Source organism: Ptychodera flava, chromosome 7 (assembly GCF_041260155.1).
Source record: "Ptychodera flava strain L36383 chromosome 7, AS_Pfla_20210202, whole genome shotgun sequence".
NCBI classification, from domain to species: Eukaryota; Metazoa; Hemichordata; class Enteropneusta; family Ptychoderidae; genus Ptychodera; species Ptychodera flava.
This window is the reverse complement of record NC_091934.1, coordinates 29427846-29446039: the sequence shown is the minus strand read 5'-3', so window position 1 is coordinate 29446039 and position 18194 is coordinate 29427846. Positions and strand designations below refer to the sequence as shown.

The following is an 18194-nucleotide window of genomic DNA, read 5'->3' as shown; positions in this document are numbered from 1 at the left end:
GCAATTATGAAAATCTGGTGGCAGTTTAACACATCATGTGATTGGTATAATAAAACATTTTCTCATTGCCACATACTCTATCTAATCTATAAATTCTTGAAAATATGGTGAGTAACATCACAAAAAATCAACCAATACTGCAGGCCTCGAATTTTTTTTTCAAACTTACTAACCGTGGACACGTGAATTTCATTTTTACTTGCCCGAGAGGAAAAATTACTTGCCCTAAATTTAGTAATTTGTAACAGAGAGCAAGAGTTTGGCCATATGAAGTGAATTCAAAGAGGGAAAAAACAGATTCAAACATGAACTACATTCTTGTTAAAATCGAGGACTATTACCAAATCTGAAATGTCGCAGAAGAAATGTGAGAATAGATTTGGCCATCTAGAAAACATCCATTGAATTTGGAGTTTTTCCACAACCTAATCCAAATTAAAATCTTGCATAAGATTGTGTGATTTACAATGTGCATGGCTGGCTGCTGCTCTTTATTAGTACCAAGCTGAGATCACAAACAACTGCTCTGCTAGTGTTTATCTGCCAATGCATATGCACATGTACCATGTGTACATCTGCAACCCTTTTACCTGTTTACATATATGTTTACTCACTGAGCACAGCCGTCTTTCAAAGTTTTATTTTGATAAATGTATTCGTCAAGAGAGCAGATTCAAGTTTCATTTTCGTTACTCTTCAGTGCAGATTTGTTTTCTGTAAGTGAGAGCCGATCCCTAACAACCAAGGTCACGTAATTTGAAACTGTCTGCATCTCACGCACTACGTAGCTGCAATATGTGGCCTCCTTGGTCGACTGAGCCCGTTTTGACTACGATGTAAACTTGTACTTTTTCATCTGGATGTTGATTTACATTGAACAGTAAGCATTGCCGAGATCCATGGCTTCGAATAAGTTTACATCCATTTACCAAGCACATGGTGCAATTACACTATCGCGTGAAGCCGATCAACGACTCATACACTTGCACAAAGAGAACGGCAACCACTGTCAAGAGCATACTACTTACCACTTTACGGCACACATACAAAACAGTGAGTTCACTCCGTGTCGTCGGAAAGAACATGTCGCAAAAATCTATTTTTACGACTTTTTGTGTTTTACAACAGCAAGAACGATTATTTTGCGATGTCGGGCGGATTTTCAAGGGTTTCAGAAAAAAATTCTTAGAGTTGAAGGACTTACATTGATTGTAGGCGTGTACAGACCTAATGAAATACGTTTTCAAGCTTGAAATGTCCAGAGCTTAGTTAATTCAACCGCTGGTGCACTTTCCCGTCGGACGGGAAGCATATTGATTTTACTTGCCCGAACACAAAATTCACTAGCCACGGGCGTCGGGCGATAGGAATTTTTGAGCCCTGTACTGGCTAATGAATTGCAAGTATTTATTGTTATTTAATTCATGCAGGCTGCAGTTTGGCTTTATTTTCAAAATATCACAACATGCTTTTATCTTGTGCAGTATGACTGCATATGCGGCTATCACAGAGGGCAACAACATGTCAAGTGTACAAAAGCTGCTGTCATCGATATGGAGATTAGCCAATCACAAGTGTGGATTCACGCTGTGTTTTCATTCATGCCAAAATGTCGCAATTAGTTTGGGTTTTTTTTAGCTAATGAGTTTTCCGGCCGTCGACGCGTCAGACAATGCGTGTTCCTTCAGTGTTCCTTCATTCAAGCCTTACGATCGATGACATGATGACCCAAAATTTAGTGGCAGAAAAATACCACCAGAAAAAAATTTTGGTGGCAGATTGACAGTTTTTGGTGGCAAATGCCACCATTGCCACCGATTATTTCGATCACTGCATACAAATATGTAGTTAGCTGAAATAAAAGTATTAAAGTTCTTTGACTGCTGTCATTGTATCACCACTTTATCTAGCAGGTGTAATTACCGTTGGCCAAGTCCTTCAAGCCATATATGCCGAGCTGTGAAAGCTCATTAGATATGCAAATTATAAATTAGCTGACATGAAAATGTGAAATGACTTTCGATATTGTTTTAACCAGGTATAATCATCAATGTACATAGCATGTTTTGCCAACTTTGATCAAGTAAATCCCAATATATATCCCTAATAAGCAAAGTTCATTAAATATGTAAATTAGGAATTGACTTAAGTAAAAATGCTTAATGATTGTCAATAATGTTGTATTATGGTATCTGCAATATATGTAGCAAGTTTTGTCAACTTTGGTCAAGTCAATTCTGATGTATATCTCTAATTAGGAAAGTTCATTAAATATGCAAATTAGGAATTGGCTGGAGAGAAAATGCTTAATGACTTTCAATAATATTGTATTATAGTGTCTTTAATGTACATAGCAACTTTCATCAATTTTGATCAAGTCAATTCAGATAAATATCCCTAATTATGAAAATTCATTTAATATGCAAATTAGTAACTGGTTGAATTAGAAATGTCTGTTGACTTTCAATAATGTTGTATCACAGTATCTTTGATGTATATAGCAAGTTTCAACAACTACAATCAAGTTAATTCAGATATACCAGTATATCCCTAAATGGGAAAGTTCATTAAATATGCAAATTCGGAATTGGCTGAAGTAAACATGCTTAAAGACTTTCAAAAATGTTGTATCGTAGTAGCTCCAAATACAGTAGCAAGTTTCATCAACGTCGTCAAGTCAATTCAAATATATATCCCTAATTAGCAAAGTTCATTAAATATGCAAATTAGGAATTGGCTGCAGTTAAAACGGTTAAAGGCGCCCTTCTCAATCCAAGGTTCTTGCATTAGCGAGTGTGTCAACAGCCCATTAACCGTTTGTCATTCTTTTGTTTTCAATTGAATATTTCATCAAGTAAATAATATTTATATTAGATAAATCTGATAATTGAGTGGGGCTTTAAGACTTTCAATAATGTTAAATAATAGTATCTTCAATATATATACCAAGTTTGGTCAAGTTTGATCGAGTCAAATCAGACATATATCCCTAATTAGGAAAGTTCATTAAATATGCAAATTAGGAATTGGCTAAAGTTAAAACGCTTAATGACTTACAATAATGTTAAATCATAGTATCTTTAATATACATACCAAGTTTGGTCACGTTTGATCGAGTCAAATCAGACATATATCCCTAATTAGTAAAGTTCATTAAATATGCAAATCTTTCATGTCACCCCTTAATGTTCCCACTGCTGATATATCTTGGTGTGATCAACATTTGTATCAAATCTCATCAAATTGTGTGTAGTTGTTTTAATGTATATCCGTTTTTTCTAAAATCATTAATTATGCAAATGAGCAAAAAGTATGCAAGCCACACCCACCAAAAATTAATCACTTCTTGCCATATGCTAACTGAATATATGTACCAGATTTAATTCTGATCTAATAAGCCGTTTTTGAGATATCGGACCTACAGACAGACAGACAGACAGGCAGACAGACAGTCGCTGCAACATATGGTCAAGTGTATAAAACACATGAGCAAACCAGATATGAACTGAAAATGCTCACTTGTTTCATTATTATTGCAGTTATGTGTAAATTTGACCTTTGGCACATGTTTGCAACTTCATTGAAAGTATTATGATCAACATAATGAACAATGTTCACTGCCGATTAACTCTAAAAGATCATGAAGTATACCAATACGTAATAAGCTAGAATAAAAATACCTTCTTTGACTGCTGTCATTGTACCACTACTTTATATAGCAGGTGTAATTACCTTTAGCCAAGTCCTTCAAGCCATATATGCTAAACCGTGAAGCTCATTAGATATGCAAATTATAAATTAGCTGACATGAAAATGTGAAATGACAACCTGGTATAATCATCAATGTACACAGCATGTTTTGCCAACTTTGATCAAGTAAATCCCAGTATATATCCCTAATTAGAAAAGATCATTGAAAATGCAAATTAGGAATTGGCTGAAGGAAAAATGCTTAATGACTTTCAATAATGTTGTATCATAGTATCTTTAATGTATATAGCAAGTTTCATCAACTTTGGTCCAGTCAATTCAGATATATATCCCTAATTAGCAAAGTTCATTAAATATGTAAATTAGGAATTGGCTGAAGTAAAAATGCTTAATGATTTTCAATAATGTTGTATCATAGTATCTCCAATACATGTAGCAAGTTTTGTCAACTTTGGTCAAGTCAATTCAGATATATATCTCTAATTAGGAAAGTTCATTAAATATGCAAATTAGGAATTGGCTGAAGAGAAAATGCTTAATGACTTTCAATAATATTGTATTATAGTGTCTTTAATGTACATAGCAAGTTTCATCAATTTTGATCAAGTCAATTCAGATATATACGGTATGCCTAATTATGAAAATTCATTTAATATGCAAATTAGGTTTTGGCTGAAGTAAAAATGTCTTTTGACTTTCAATACTGTTATATCACAGTATCTTTGATGTATACAGCAAGTTTCAACAACTACAATCAAGTTAATTCAGATATATATCCCTAATTAGGAAAGTTCATTAAATATGCAAATTCGGAATTGGCTGCAGTAAAAATGCTTAATGACTTTCAAGAATGTTGTATCATAGTAGCTTCAATACATGTAGCAAGTTTCATCAACTTTAGTCCAGTCAATTCAAATATATATCCCTTATTAGCAAAGTTCATTAAATATGCAAATTAGGAATTGGCTGAAGAGAAAATGCTAAATGACTTTCAATAATATTGTATCATAGTATCTTCAATACATGTAGCAAGTTTGGTCAATTTTGATCTTGTCAAATCAGATATATATCCCTAATTAGGAAAGTTCATTAAATATGCAAATTAGCAACTATCTTTCATGACACCCCTTAATGTTTCCCACTGCTGATATATCTTGGTGTGATCAACATTTGTAGCAAATCTCATCAAATTGTGTGCAGTCGTTTTTAATGTATATCCGTTTTTTCTAAAATCATTAATTATGCAAATGAGCAAAAAGTATGCAAGCCACACCCACCAAAAACTAATCAGTTCTTGCCATTTGCTAACTGAATCTATGTACCAGATTTGATTCTGATCTGATCAGCCGTTTTTGAGATATCGGACCAACAGACAGACAGACAGACAGACAGACAGACATCGCTGCGACATATGCTCACGTGTGTGAACACGTGAGCAAACAAAAATGACAATCGTTACCATATTTTGCAATAGAATCAAAGATCCTCAAGGTTATTGACTATATTGGTATGCAAAGTAAGAACCTTGATATAGGATATGAAAATTTGTACGTTCAGAAGCGCACATTTGGATTTAACCTGACGATCGCTTTTGAAGTGAATTTAGAGGTCTGATAATATTGTACCCACTCTGGGCGACGTTCTTATTGGCGTCGATAGACCGAAGAGCAGTACATATCATGCGTCACGCTGGTTATACTCCTTCACAATTACGCCTATACCGTAGTGCAACGCACATCAGCTTACTAAAATTCCAACTGTAATCGGAAATTTTTCATGAGAAAAAAATCAGGTCATTGCCTTCGTAAACAGTTTAAATCCATGTAATTATCCTTCTCTCCTTTTCTTGGTCCATTCACAACCGAGGATTGTACAGCGAAGCTTGACCTTGCGATCGCTTCTGTCTTCATTTGTTCATCGACCATTTTGAGTTGAGCTAACGACGGCCGACAGGTGTACTATGCACGTTTATATAAGGTCACCACATAGGAATCAGCAATTCAGGTAGCCAATAGAATCGTCATTTGCAATTCCGATTTTTATTGACACAGTATACGCAAGACCGTGCTGCATCGTAGTACAAGGCGATCGTAGTAGTCGCTCATCTTCTAAATTTTGTTTCACATAAAAGCCATTGAAAAGTTTGATTACACAGCTTGTAAAACTTGTCCATATCAGAAGGGAAAAAATATTCTACCTATGAAAGAGTTCAAATTTCGAAAAAAGTAGCCGGCAAAATCGTGAGAGTAACGGTCAATTTCACCAGCTCCCGGCTCGTAATGAAACCCCTGTTGGATCAGCCATATTGGATCATATCGTGAAACGAATTAACGTGCAAATGAATGATATTTGTCTTTGTTGGTTGAGATGTGCCTAGCCTGAGTTATGGCTCCGTACATGAAAAAATCATAACAAAATGGCTGCACTGCGTCAATATTGGATTGTATCACAAAAAAAATCAATGTAGATATGCATGACATAGGTCAATGTCCTTGTACCAACTTTGAATAAAATTGGTTGAGACATGCCTGAGTTATGGCTCCGGACATGAAAAAATTGTAACAAAATGGCCGCCATGCGGCCATATTAGATCATATCGTGAAACAAATTGACGTGCATATGTATGATATAGATCAATGTCCTTGTACCAACTTTGAATAAAATCGGTTGAGATGTGCCTGAGTTATGGCTCCGTACATGAAAAAATTGTAACAAAATGGCCGCCATGCGGCCATATTGGATCATATCAAAAAACAAATCAATGTGGATATGCATGACATAGGTCAATGTCCTTGTACCAACTTTGAATAAAATCGGTTGAGACGTGCCTGATTTATGGCTCTGTACATGAAATAATTGAAACAAAATGGCCGCCATGCGGCCATATTGGATCATATGGTGAAACAAATTGACAAGCATATGTATGATATACGTCAATATCCTTGTACCAACTTTGAATAAAATCAGTTGAGATGTGCCTGAGTTATGGCTCTGTACATAAAAAAACTTGTAACAAAATGACCACAAGACGGCCATATTGGATCATATCACTAAACAAATCGACGTGCATATGTATGATATATAAAGTAATCCTTGTACAAAGTTTGAATGATATCGGCTCTAGGCATCTCTGAGATATCTGCGTGAACGGACGGACGCATGCACGTACAGACGGACGCACGGACATGACCAAACCTATAAGTCCCCGGACGGTGCCCGCAGGGACTAGAAATCTGTACCATGTTCATTAAATTTGATGCAGCATTATTAGACATATGACAATAATCATAAAAGTTCATTAAATATGTAAATTAGCAATTAATGACATGATCAGTGTTTCATCTAGGCTGCGCGATTGCGCGATTCCCCCTCTTTGGTGTGCTGCGTGCCGCCAATCACAGGTAGAAGGGGCGACCAATCGCGCACTGCACTGAGCTGGCTGGAATGGCTGCTATCATGGGTGTCACACTTCGATGCATTGACCCATTATCGGCACCTGTTAATTGTGTGGCAACGGGCATTGTATAGTGTTGCAAGAATATTTACATGGTGTTATGTAGGTCATTTCCCCCCACACTCATCATGACCTGAGTTCAATTAGTCTAGAACATTCTCAAGGTCACTGCCCTTGATGACCTAACAACCTTGAATTCAATTAGTCATGTTTGGAATGTTCTGGAAAGTTGATTAGTTGTGTAAGGGAGATAATTTTAGAACAGTAATTAGCATGTGAATAAAAGTTCTAGATTGTTCTTATATGCCTTTATAAAAGGGACGTGCTCAGCTTCCAGTCAGACTTTTGGGATCGTGTCTCTTGTGTGTTACTAAACTCCAGCAGTAGTCATTCTCAAGACTTTTCAAGACCTTCACTGCCAACGCTGGATTTATACTGTGGACTTTGTGCAGCTTCAAGCCTGCAAGGACTGTTCATTCATCCAACTGACTGTTACAACTCTGAGACTGGAGCTTTGCCGTCCCAGCTGAGATAAGTAGTCTGTACACTTTTAAAGCTTGTACTCTATCCCTGACTTAGCAATTAGTTTTATTTTCGTAATAATTTTGTTTAAACGTTAACTGCTGAGTTCACCCTTTTGTTCGTTTCTCTGCAAGTAACAATGGAAGGGACTAATTTTAGTTTGATTTTGATACTTTTTGAACTGCTTCAATAAATGCTGTTTAAGGTGGCTGAAAAGGCTATTTTTGCACCAATTATTTTCTCAGAGTTAATGTCAAGTTTCAAGTGTTAGAATCAAGATATTTAGTTCAAATTTTCAGTATAACTCCCTAAGTTAATATTTTCTCAAAGAATATAAAAATTGTATATTTGCAGTCGTGATTTTGAAATATGACACCAGTAAATGTTAAATTTAATTTTTCATACTTTTTTTAAATATCTGAATTTAATAATTGGATGGTATTAATATTACAAATTAGTTATAATTATGTTGACACTATTTATTGTAAGATTTGTACGGCAGGATTTGTAAATAAAATTTGTTTTTATGATTTTACATGGGTTTATATATCAAACAAGCGACCTAGCGGCCGATATAGCTCCACTGTGTTTATGTAGAGAATAACTATTTTTGACACATGTTGATGAAGAAGGCGAAATCTTTGATAGCTCAATGCAGTGGCCAGAAAAAAATGGCTAAAATAAGCTGCAAAAATATACAATTGAAGATTTCATCATACTTTGAATGTATCACATAGGATCATCCCTAAGAACATGTCAACCAAAGCTATCTGATGAGTAGTTATTCGAGAATAAAATTTTCTGATCAAAAATGGCAACAATTGCCCCCAAAAATAAACATGGGGCCCGGGGGCATCGACGTCCTTTGTACCTCCTTACTGTTTATTAATTGCCATAAATGTGAAAATGGCAAAAAGTCAAATTGTTTGGACATAAATGAAAGTTAATGTGAAAGTGAATCAAGAATAAGAGATGGAACTCAATAGGATCAACAATATCTAAAACAGGAAACGGTGAACTTATATGATACAGAAGGGGAGAAAATTTAGCCACAAACTATTGTAATATAATGGACAATGGCTAATCTAAACCAAATTACTTAAACTGGATTGTTGGCATTGATTACACATGTATTTATTGTCCATCAAATAGAAAATAAATTTGGGCCAATGACTAAAAAACATTTGCTTGTTTAATACACTCACCATACTTGTACTTAGTATTTGGAGTGTACACCTATCTACAATACAATGATAAAAAGTTTGGACTCTGAAGGTCAACAGTGCATCTTTAATGTATGAGACTAAATAAGCTTACCCCTAAAGTATGTATAGGCCAAAAACAATATTTAATTTTGAATTATGTAGTGCAGGGAAGGACATAGAATATGGTGAAAAGCAAACTAAATATAAAAACTGAATATACAATTATATGGAAATGTTGTTTTACAGTCATGAGTATCTAGTGTGTGCCGAGAGACATATTAAAATTGGACAGTATCATCCTGACCAGAGTTTGTCTGAGTGGTTGTTTCCTTCTGATTTTCTGACACGGTGATAGGTACAAAATATTATGTTATTCACCATAGTTAAGCAACATAGCTTGCATTTTGTTCACAGTAGAACTGAGTTTTACATGTAAGATAACTTTCTCATAAACTGTAAATTCTGGCTTGTGGCAGCTCAAACGTCGCAATACTACATTTTTTGATATGATATGGAGTGACTTGCACACATATGCAATATGCAGTGACAGTCGATATATTCATAGTAAGAGTCTACTACATTCAAGCATAGTGATGTTGACAACTACATGCATGCCAGTGCACGATTCAAAGTAGCCAGGAGGAAATTCTAATAGTCTTTTAGTGGAAATAGGCCCTATAGGTATTAAACCACAGTGAAACAAACAACATTAGTTATCGTGACCTTGCTAAAGTGCAATCTCGGATCATGTATGATCTGATGATCATGCCAAATTACCATGTCGGATTATGCCGTGATTCTGAAGTGCGCGTAAATCGGTCAACATAAGCACACATAGACTCTCGCCAGTCGCTTGTACTGCTTGGTCTCGCGTAGCTTTCGGTATTTATACAAGCTCGTGCCTTCGGCACTCGACCTTGCGCCTTCGGCGCTCGATCGCCTACGTTGGATTACTACCGCAAGTGACTCCGGATCCGGTCAAAAGAAGGCACGAGGACTGTCGACAGTCTAAAGCACACACTGTCTTCAACAATGATGCTTCGGCGCTCGATCGTCTACGTTGGATTACTACCGCAAGTGACTCCGGATCCGGTCAAAAGAAGGCACGAGGACTGTCGACAGTCTAAAGCACACACTGTCTTCAACAATGATGTCAAAATCAATGCACAACTGTCGAAATTACCCAAAATAAGCAACAGAAAACTTAAGGTTATCGCTGTGTCGAAAGGACAGTACATCAACATAAAACGACGCTAGTTTGTTATGACATGGAGGTAGAAGGACAGAGCGAATTCTCTCGCTCTCACCCAGCTATTACTAACGGGCCGCCGGTGGGATTGCCTCGCTTAAAGCAATGGATTCGCCGGTAACGAAGGAGCGTTTCGTGCCAAAAAAATACATGACAGCAACAAAAATACAATCACCGTGAACTTCATATTTACAAAACATCATCAAATAAATGCTAAAAGCTTCAAAACGTCAAAATTCGCACAAGACCGAGAAACAAGACAGCGTCGGTTTGATTTTTCAAAGTCCTTGCCAGGAGCTGGTCCTTGCAACAACTAACGCTAACTTGTTATATGCGCATGCGCATATTAAGGAGAGACCCATTTCATTTCGGGGGGGGGGGGTATGCAGGAAGTGGGTATGGGAACTTTTTTTGTCAGAGAGACAGCATTTTTTAATTTCAACTGTCACATCTGCATCAATTTTTTTATCAAATGGAGTAGCAGTGCAATTTTTCAAATTTAAGCCAGTGTTTCACATATCACAGGATGGTTTTATATATTCATTTTACATTCCAACGAATGAAAACAAAATGGAAAGTCTAGTATATATACAACTTTAAATTATAGAACACTTTTTTGGCAAATCAACAGTGATCAGTACTATACCTGCTTTTCTTTATAACAGTCAATTTCTTTTAAGTTCTCAGGGGAGATGTTATCTTTTGTGGTCAGAGAAACAAGGCTCACACATTGTATTTCATTATATTTGTTGTTCCTCAATTTTCTTTGACAACTTGTAATCTTTCTAACATATTTATGTTGAGAGAATAATATATTGGTTTTTACACTAGTTTATTGACTCCTGTCTTGTGTTTTCAATTTTCACAATGTACAGAAGTCAAATAGTCCCATCTAGATATTGCCTGTACCATTGAGATATTGCAACAGAAATCCAGAAATATGATTTCTTGGGTCAGAAAAGGGAAGGAAAACATCGAGTGCACTGAGGTGTAAAGTAGTGAATGCTTATATCATAAGTGCTGGGGGAAAAAAAAACACATGAGAATTACTTGTGGTAAAAAACATTTGCGCTGCCTATGGCAGCATGCTAGCAAAGAACACATGAGAATGAATTTCCAAAATTTTGCTCATTTCAACTGCATTATGACAATTCCTCTTTTATTTATTCTGTCTGTTATGAGAATTTTTTTTCTCAAGCCATTACAGGCTTATTTTTTTCTTTATTTCACCTGGTGACAATTTTTTTTCTCAAAATCCTCCATACCCCCCCCCCACAAATCAAGTGGTTCTCCCCTAAGTGAGTCCCTGACCTATGCGGGCCAGTGGATTACTTCCTCAGTAGAACTGATATGCCTGCCGGTACCATCATTCTTCAGTCGATCAAAGGCGCCTTTCGTACCAAAAAATACACGACAGCCGCAAAAGTGCATCACTGTCAACGTCATAACTATAGAATATATTGAAATGCACAGTGAAACGTTCACAAAGTAAAAAATGTGCCCACACGAGAAACAAGATGGCGTCCGATTCGATTCTCAACTCAGATTTTGTCCTAGAGTTGTGCGCATGCGCAGACGGTAGCTTTAACGAAAGCGAGTCAAAATCAAGTAAATATAAAATAAAAATGGATAAAAATATTGTTTAAAAATAATACAAGGCATGTATCACCAAATTTGAACATTTCTGACGGCATTTCAACTATACGAACACCCATGCCAAATATCACAATAATCAAATCAGTGGTTTTGAGGAAAAATTGAAAATAGTGGTTTTCACAAAAAAGCTAAAAAAGTGACTTTAAAATGATTCAATCAAAAAAAGAAAAAAGACCGTTTGAGATACATGCCAAAATGACCACCAGACCAAATTTCAGAAAAAGTTACTGAAGCGTTTCTGAGATACCTGCGTCCACAGCATACGGCCCACTGTATGCAACAACAGAGGCCGCGTCATCACATTAGTACTTTGGGCCAAAGGCCCAAAGGACTAAAATTGCAGATTTCATCATCATTTCAAGAAATATCATTTAGTTAATCTATAGAAACCTGTATACCAAATTTCAAAGCTATCAGATGAGTAGTTTTGGAAATACACATTTTTTGACCAAAAATGGCAAAAATTGCCCCAAAATTACAAAATTGCAGATTTCATCATAATTTCAATAAATATCATTAAAGTGATCTGTAGGAACTTGTATACCAAATTGCAAAGCTATCAGATGACTAGTTTTGGAAATACACATTTTTTGACCAAAAACGAAAAAAAATTGCCCCAAAAGTGCAAGATTGCAGATTTCATCATAATTTTAATAAATAACATTTAGTTCATCTGTAGGAACCTGTATACCAAATTTCAAAGCTATCAAATGAGTAGTTTTGGCAATACACATTTTTTAACCAAAAATGGCAAAAATTGACCCAAAAATACAAAATTACAGATTTCACCATAATTTCAATACCATATACTAGCTCATCTGTAGAAACCTGATAAATTTCAAAGTAATTGGACTTGGCGGTTTCAGAGGAGAAGGCAATTGTTTGAGGACGACGACGACGACGACGGACGACGACGGAACGAACCGGAAAATCAACCTATTGATAAGCTCTGCTTAGCTGACAGCGGAGCTAAAAATTATTAAAATTCTTTCAAACTTCAAAATGTGATTTTTCAAAAAGTACTTCAAATACAGGAAAATTGTGCCGTACAAATCTTATCTGTAACCTTGGTAATAGGCTGTAAAAATTCCATGTCCATATCTCATTTCAAAATTGGATTAAATTGGTATAAAATTATGTAGGAAACTGTTATTCTGTCAAAAATGTTGAAAACAAGCCATATTTGCACCCCTCTTTGAAGTCATAGAGCAGTTTTTTTGGTTAATCTCACTTTTGGACACCTCTTTGACACTCAAAGAATCTAAAAATGCATTTACATAGCAGTCACTCACTCTGAATGCCAGCAACGCCTTGTCAACTTTCCTGAAAAAACAGCAAATAATGACTTCCCTTTTCAAACATTTTATTAAAAGCTAGGGGACCTGTAGCACAGTTAATACACTAAGGATCCCCAACTTCTTCTATTGGTCAGTTTTTCAGAAGTTTTAACAGGCTATAACTCTGCAATGCCTTTGTGCCCAAATGTCTAGTTTTTTTTTTTAGCGACGAAGTTACGTAACTGAGGAAGCTTATAGAGTTGGGAGAGGCAAAATTGACGTCATTTCCGTCAACAACTTCCGTAAAACTATTTTGTCACACCACGTGATCACAACTTCCGTAAAACTATTTTGTCACACCACGTGATCACAACTTCCATAAAACTATTTTGTCACACCACGTGATCAGTGTTATCTAACGAGCATAGCATTCACGCTGCACACTCACTATCCGCGAAAATACCAGATCGTGTTGAATTGACATTATAATTGAACTTAGAGCGTACGTGTGAGTGTAATTGACTTACATGAAAATGCGATAGACAATGATGCATTTACGTTAGAACGTCCATGCTCGACCAAATTGTTTTTGTTCTGAAAATGCGATAGACAATGATGCATTTACGTGAGAACGTCCATGCTCGATCAAATTGTTTTTGTTCTGTCAGTGTAAATTACGAGATTGGTGGATGTTGACGGATATCTTGCGTGCGTTTGGTCCTGACATGCATGTCGTTTCGATCTCCTCTTTACTGTGCAGGGGAGAATGAATTACGTTCCTCATGGGTTTCAAATATGTCAAAAAAATACGAAGTTTTGAGTGAATTTACGATTTTGTTTGTAAAATTATGAGCGAAAATTCCAGCTTCCCATTTCATCGGCGCGACCGTGCAAGGACCTCAGTCTCCTACTACCTCCATGATCACATGTTGTACCACACGAACATGAAAGGCCGGCCTCTGAAACACTCAGTGTGTAAGCGTGTGGAAATTTGCGTAGTGTTTTTTCTCATTTAATTTGGTAAATTATCAGCAAAAAGCTCAATAATTCAAGGTAACCCTTTCTTCTCAATCGCTTCCTGGAGTTTCAAAGTCATACCAACGAAAATGAGTGAAAAATTTCGATGCAAAAATTGTGCATCGCCGAGAGTAGAGACTGAGAGTATTCATACAGAAATAGCCCATGATTCGAGCTTGGTGTTCCTGTTTTTTGTTTGAATTTTGGCCAAATAGTCGCTTTTTAGCGGGTTTTGAAATTTTTAAAGCATCTAAAAATATTAAAATGACTTTTCATTAACAAACGAAATAAAAAAGTAAGAAATTCAATTATTTATCTACAAAATAAAAATATTTTTGGCAGGCTGAATCATGCAGCTAAAAAGTGAACAATCAATGTTTTGGACGAGTACAACGTGTGAGTGATTTTTCGCGGGGATTCCCCGACCGTTCATTGCTGTGGCGCTCTAATACCAGTCAGTTTCTGTGAAACGGGATGACATTTTCTATCAGGCGAGGCGTTTCAAGTTACTCTTGAGAAAAGTTACTTATTTATCAGTTGTTGTTTTACTGTTTCATGACACATGTTTCTGATTCAATCACTTGTTGACCTGAAAAACAACGATATTTAGTTCTCTTTCTCAACAGAATTTTTAGTAAGTAGCCGCGGTACAGCTGTCAAAATACTATCGTTTTCAATGTACATTTTGAGTTAACTTTGTGAATGAACATTCTGAACCATCGTGTAATGTTTTGCTTGGAATTTTGTTGCTTTTGAGGTTTATTCGTGGTTTTTTGTTTCTTTCCATCATCAAACATTGACAAGTATAAGCTTGTAAAACTAGCCTTAAATCACTTAAATTAGAATTATGTGTTACTTTCTGGTTTTGTAATATGTAAAGAAATAAATAAGTTGATTTCTTTTGATCCTTTCCACTTATTGGTATTTTTTCCTGGTTTAAAGTTACTAATATCCTTAACCCTTAGTCTCTACAATCTTAGAAAAAATGAAACGATTGATTTAATAAAAGAAACTTATTGTGACACAGTTCAGTCATTTTCATAACTCTGGTTCAAAATTCAGTGTGCTATACTCACATCTTGGCAGTGCTGAACTCTTCTGTCATAGTATCTGCAATTGAAGAATTACTTCGCATAGAATAATTTGTAAATGTAAATCAGTGCTGTTGAAGATTATTTAATTGTCAGGGTGTTGCCAAATCTTGTGTGTATATAAGTATGTCGGTCCGAGATGAGCTGTATTGGCATACAAAAGGAATTTGTTGATAACTGACAATTTAATTAATACAATCAATTTTGAAATTTACTCAAAACTTTTGAGACTGAATTTGTAACTTTACTAAGAATTTTCGGAAGCTAGAGGGGAACAGACATATACCAGTGTGATGGGCGGACCAGAAAGTCCATGGAAATCAAGCAGGTTGTTCTTATTGCTGTTTTGTGTGGTGATTTGTAACACACTATGCTAACATGTTTCAACACCCAAGGAAACATTTGCAACTTTATAGTCAATGCGACATATTAATAAAATTATTTTAATTTTGTATCGGAATATCACAAAACAATGTTGTGATCATCGCAGTCCAGCTAGCTGTTATGAGTAAGCATGTGTACTTGGCTGGACAAATCAAGTTTCTGCAAAAAATCATTTCACCATCAATGACAAGCTAAAGTGACGTCTTTAATAAATGTGTCCATTCAATATCCAAAGAAAATCAAGGCTATCAATGACACGAAGAAAGTTTGTTTAGAATTATATTTTCGTTTTAAACTACAGTTCTTTGATGCAGTGTGGTCGTCTGGCAATCCATCATCACGGCAGATGTAGTGCATGCAATAAACAGTCCACACTGTCCAATCATGTGTGCAAGTTTTCCTGTTATAATTCAAACAGGTCAGAATTTTGTAGCAAGGACCATGCAAAATCTTGCAGATAAATCAATTGGGATGATCTATGTTGATCTATGCAAAGTCCAAGTTTGGTGGACATGTGAAAATTATGTTTTTTGCCTTCATGTACAAGATGGCATGTTTACCACGCTGGATGCTCAGTGCTAAAAAAACAATAGGTTTTATTACAGTTTCACATTTCAACCCTTTCTTTGCATCTTTCTCAGCAACATTCCCCAAACCTCTCTCCTTGCATCCCTACCACTAAATGCACTGAGGAGCACAGTGTCATATCATTGACGCTATTTTTCCACAGAGAATGTTGACTACTTTTATATTTTAATAGTTTTGTTGAAATTTATAACTGACGCTCTAGCCTTTCCAACCACCTTAAACAATACCATGCGTAAATTTCCGTACGCTGATTTTGCATATGAAAGCCTGTCAGCCAGTTGAGAGTTATGTTCACAAAAGTTCGTTGCCCTAGCCTGATAAAGTTTCTGTGTCACATTATCTCTGTACGATTGAGAAAAGGAGACAAACTGAAGTTTTTATGCATCGTATGGATGTCCATAACACTCTGAAAATAATTCTGATAGCAAAATTGACACGAAAATTTGGACTTTACTGTCACAGAAACGTGTTCAGTGCAGACTGCATGCAATGAAAGTCACAAGCAAGCTGTGGTGTCAATGGGTCCAGTTTTTGAATTCAGTGAACAGACACTGACTTATTTTTCGGGGCAAATAAACCCTAAAGTTAACTGTCGGTGACAACCAACCTTTCTGTTTGTTATTTTCCTGTTCTAAAATGACTGACAAAAAGCAACTGGAGCGAATCTGACATCGAGAAACTCTGCATTCAAAATACGGCAGACTAAGGTCCGACCCTCTAAGTTGTTCGTTTTAACTCTACTGAGTCTGCGCACAAAACTACAAGACCAGCTAGGTCACTAGAAAAATACAGCTAACTGGTTTGTATAGGGCAATGTTGATCCAAACTTACAGTAGTGAGGGATGATATAAGCACAGTAAAAACGTGACAAACAAGTACATTATTTTTTCAGAAGCTACAAAACATTCCTTTATAACTACAAAAGAGTTTTTTCTTGCTTTTGTAGTGCAGACAGTTCAGTGAAAAATGAAAATCCCTTGAAGGTACTGTGGAAATGGCTAACTGTTGTTAATTTTTATGTTTGAATGTACATTAAGCCCTATAAAAAGCAAACAAACACAATATGTACAAACAAACACACAGAATATTTAAGCATAAGGGAATATGCTACATTTTTTAGGAATGTTAAGCTTATGAATATTAATGAGCCGTCCGCCACTCTTGGAAGCCCTATACATTCACAACAGTGATACCCAAATTTGTTGACTTTTGAAAAAATCTTATAGAGGATGGTGTTTTCAGCCAGCAGCTTGGATTGTGTAAGCAAGTTATTTATGGCTTGTAGTATGTATAACACAAGTAACATCACTGCAACATTAAAACTTACTATTAAGATGTCATTATATGTTCAGTTAAATCCCCCCAAAATTTTAAAATCCCCCTCAAAAATTCCAGTAGAGGGGAACCAATCCCCCCCCTGGTGTAGCATCCTAGATGAAACACTGCATGATACTCCTTAATGTGTTCACATAGTATTATAATGCTGATAGATCAACATCTGCACCACGTTTCATAAAATTTAAAACAGTACTGTATTTCTGGAGACAGCCCATTAATTAGGAAAAGGGACAAAATATGCAAATTAGCAATAAATTAACATGATACTGCTAAGTTTCTTTGAACACTATTGTTGGGCTATGTGCTAAAGATTTGTACCATTTGTTTCATTAAATCTATTGCAATATATTCTAGAAACCACCCTCATTGCAAAAATTCATAAAATGTGCAAATTAGCAATTAATTGATGAAATACTGACATACGTTATTGACAAATATTAGAACTCTGTGTTGAAAACATCTGCACAAAGTTTCATCAAATTTGGCACAGTTGTACCAGAAACAGCGCTCTAATCCCGAATTATGCAAATTGACACTAATTATGCAGGCCACACCAATATAAATGGACCTGTATATGTATGCCACAGTTAAGTATCCTTGTACCAAGTTTAAAAGAATTGTCACAGGCATATCTCAGATATCTGCATTCATGACGCCCTATGGATGGACACAGCATTAATATTAATTTCAACCTTAACCCCT

At 35.9% G+C, this 18194-nt stretch overlaps 1 protein-coding gene across 4 annotated transcripts in view; it reads right to left on the bottom strand.

The window, feature by feature from the left end:
* The window catches only part of LOC139137217 (interleukin-6 receptor subunit beta-like), a 214714-nt gene that overhangs the window by 51020 nt on the left and 145500 nt on the right, over positions 1 to 18194 (bottom strand). The gene's annotated exons all lie outside the window — the stretch shown is intronic.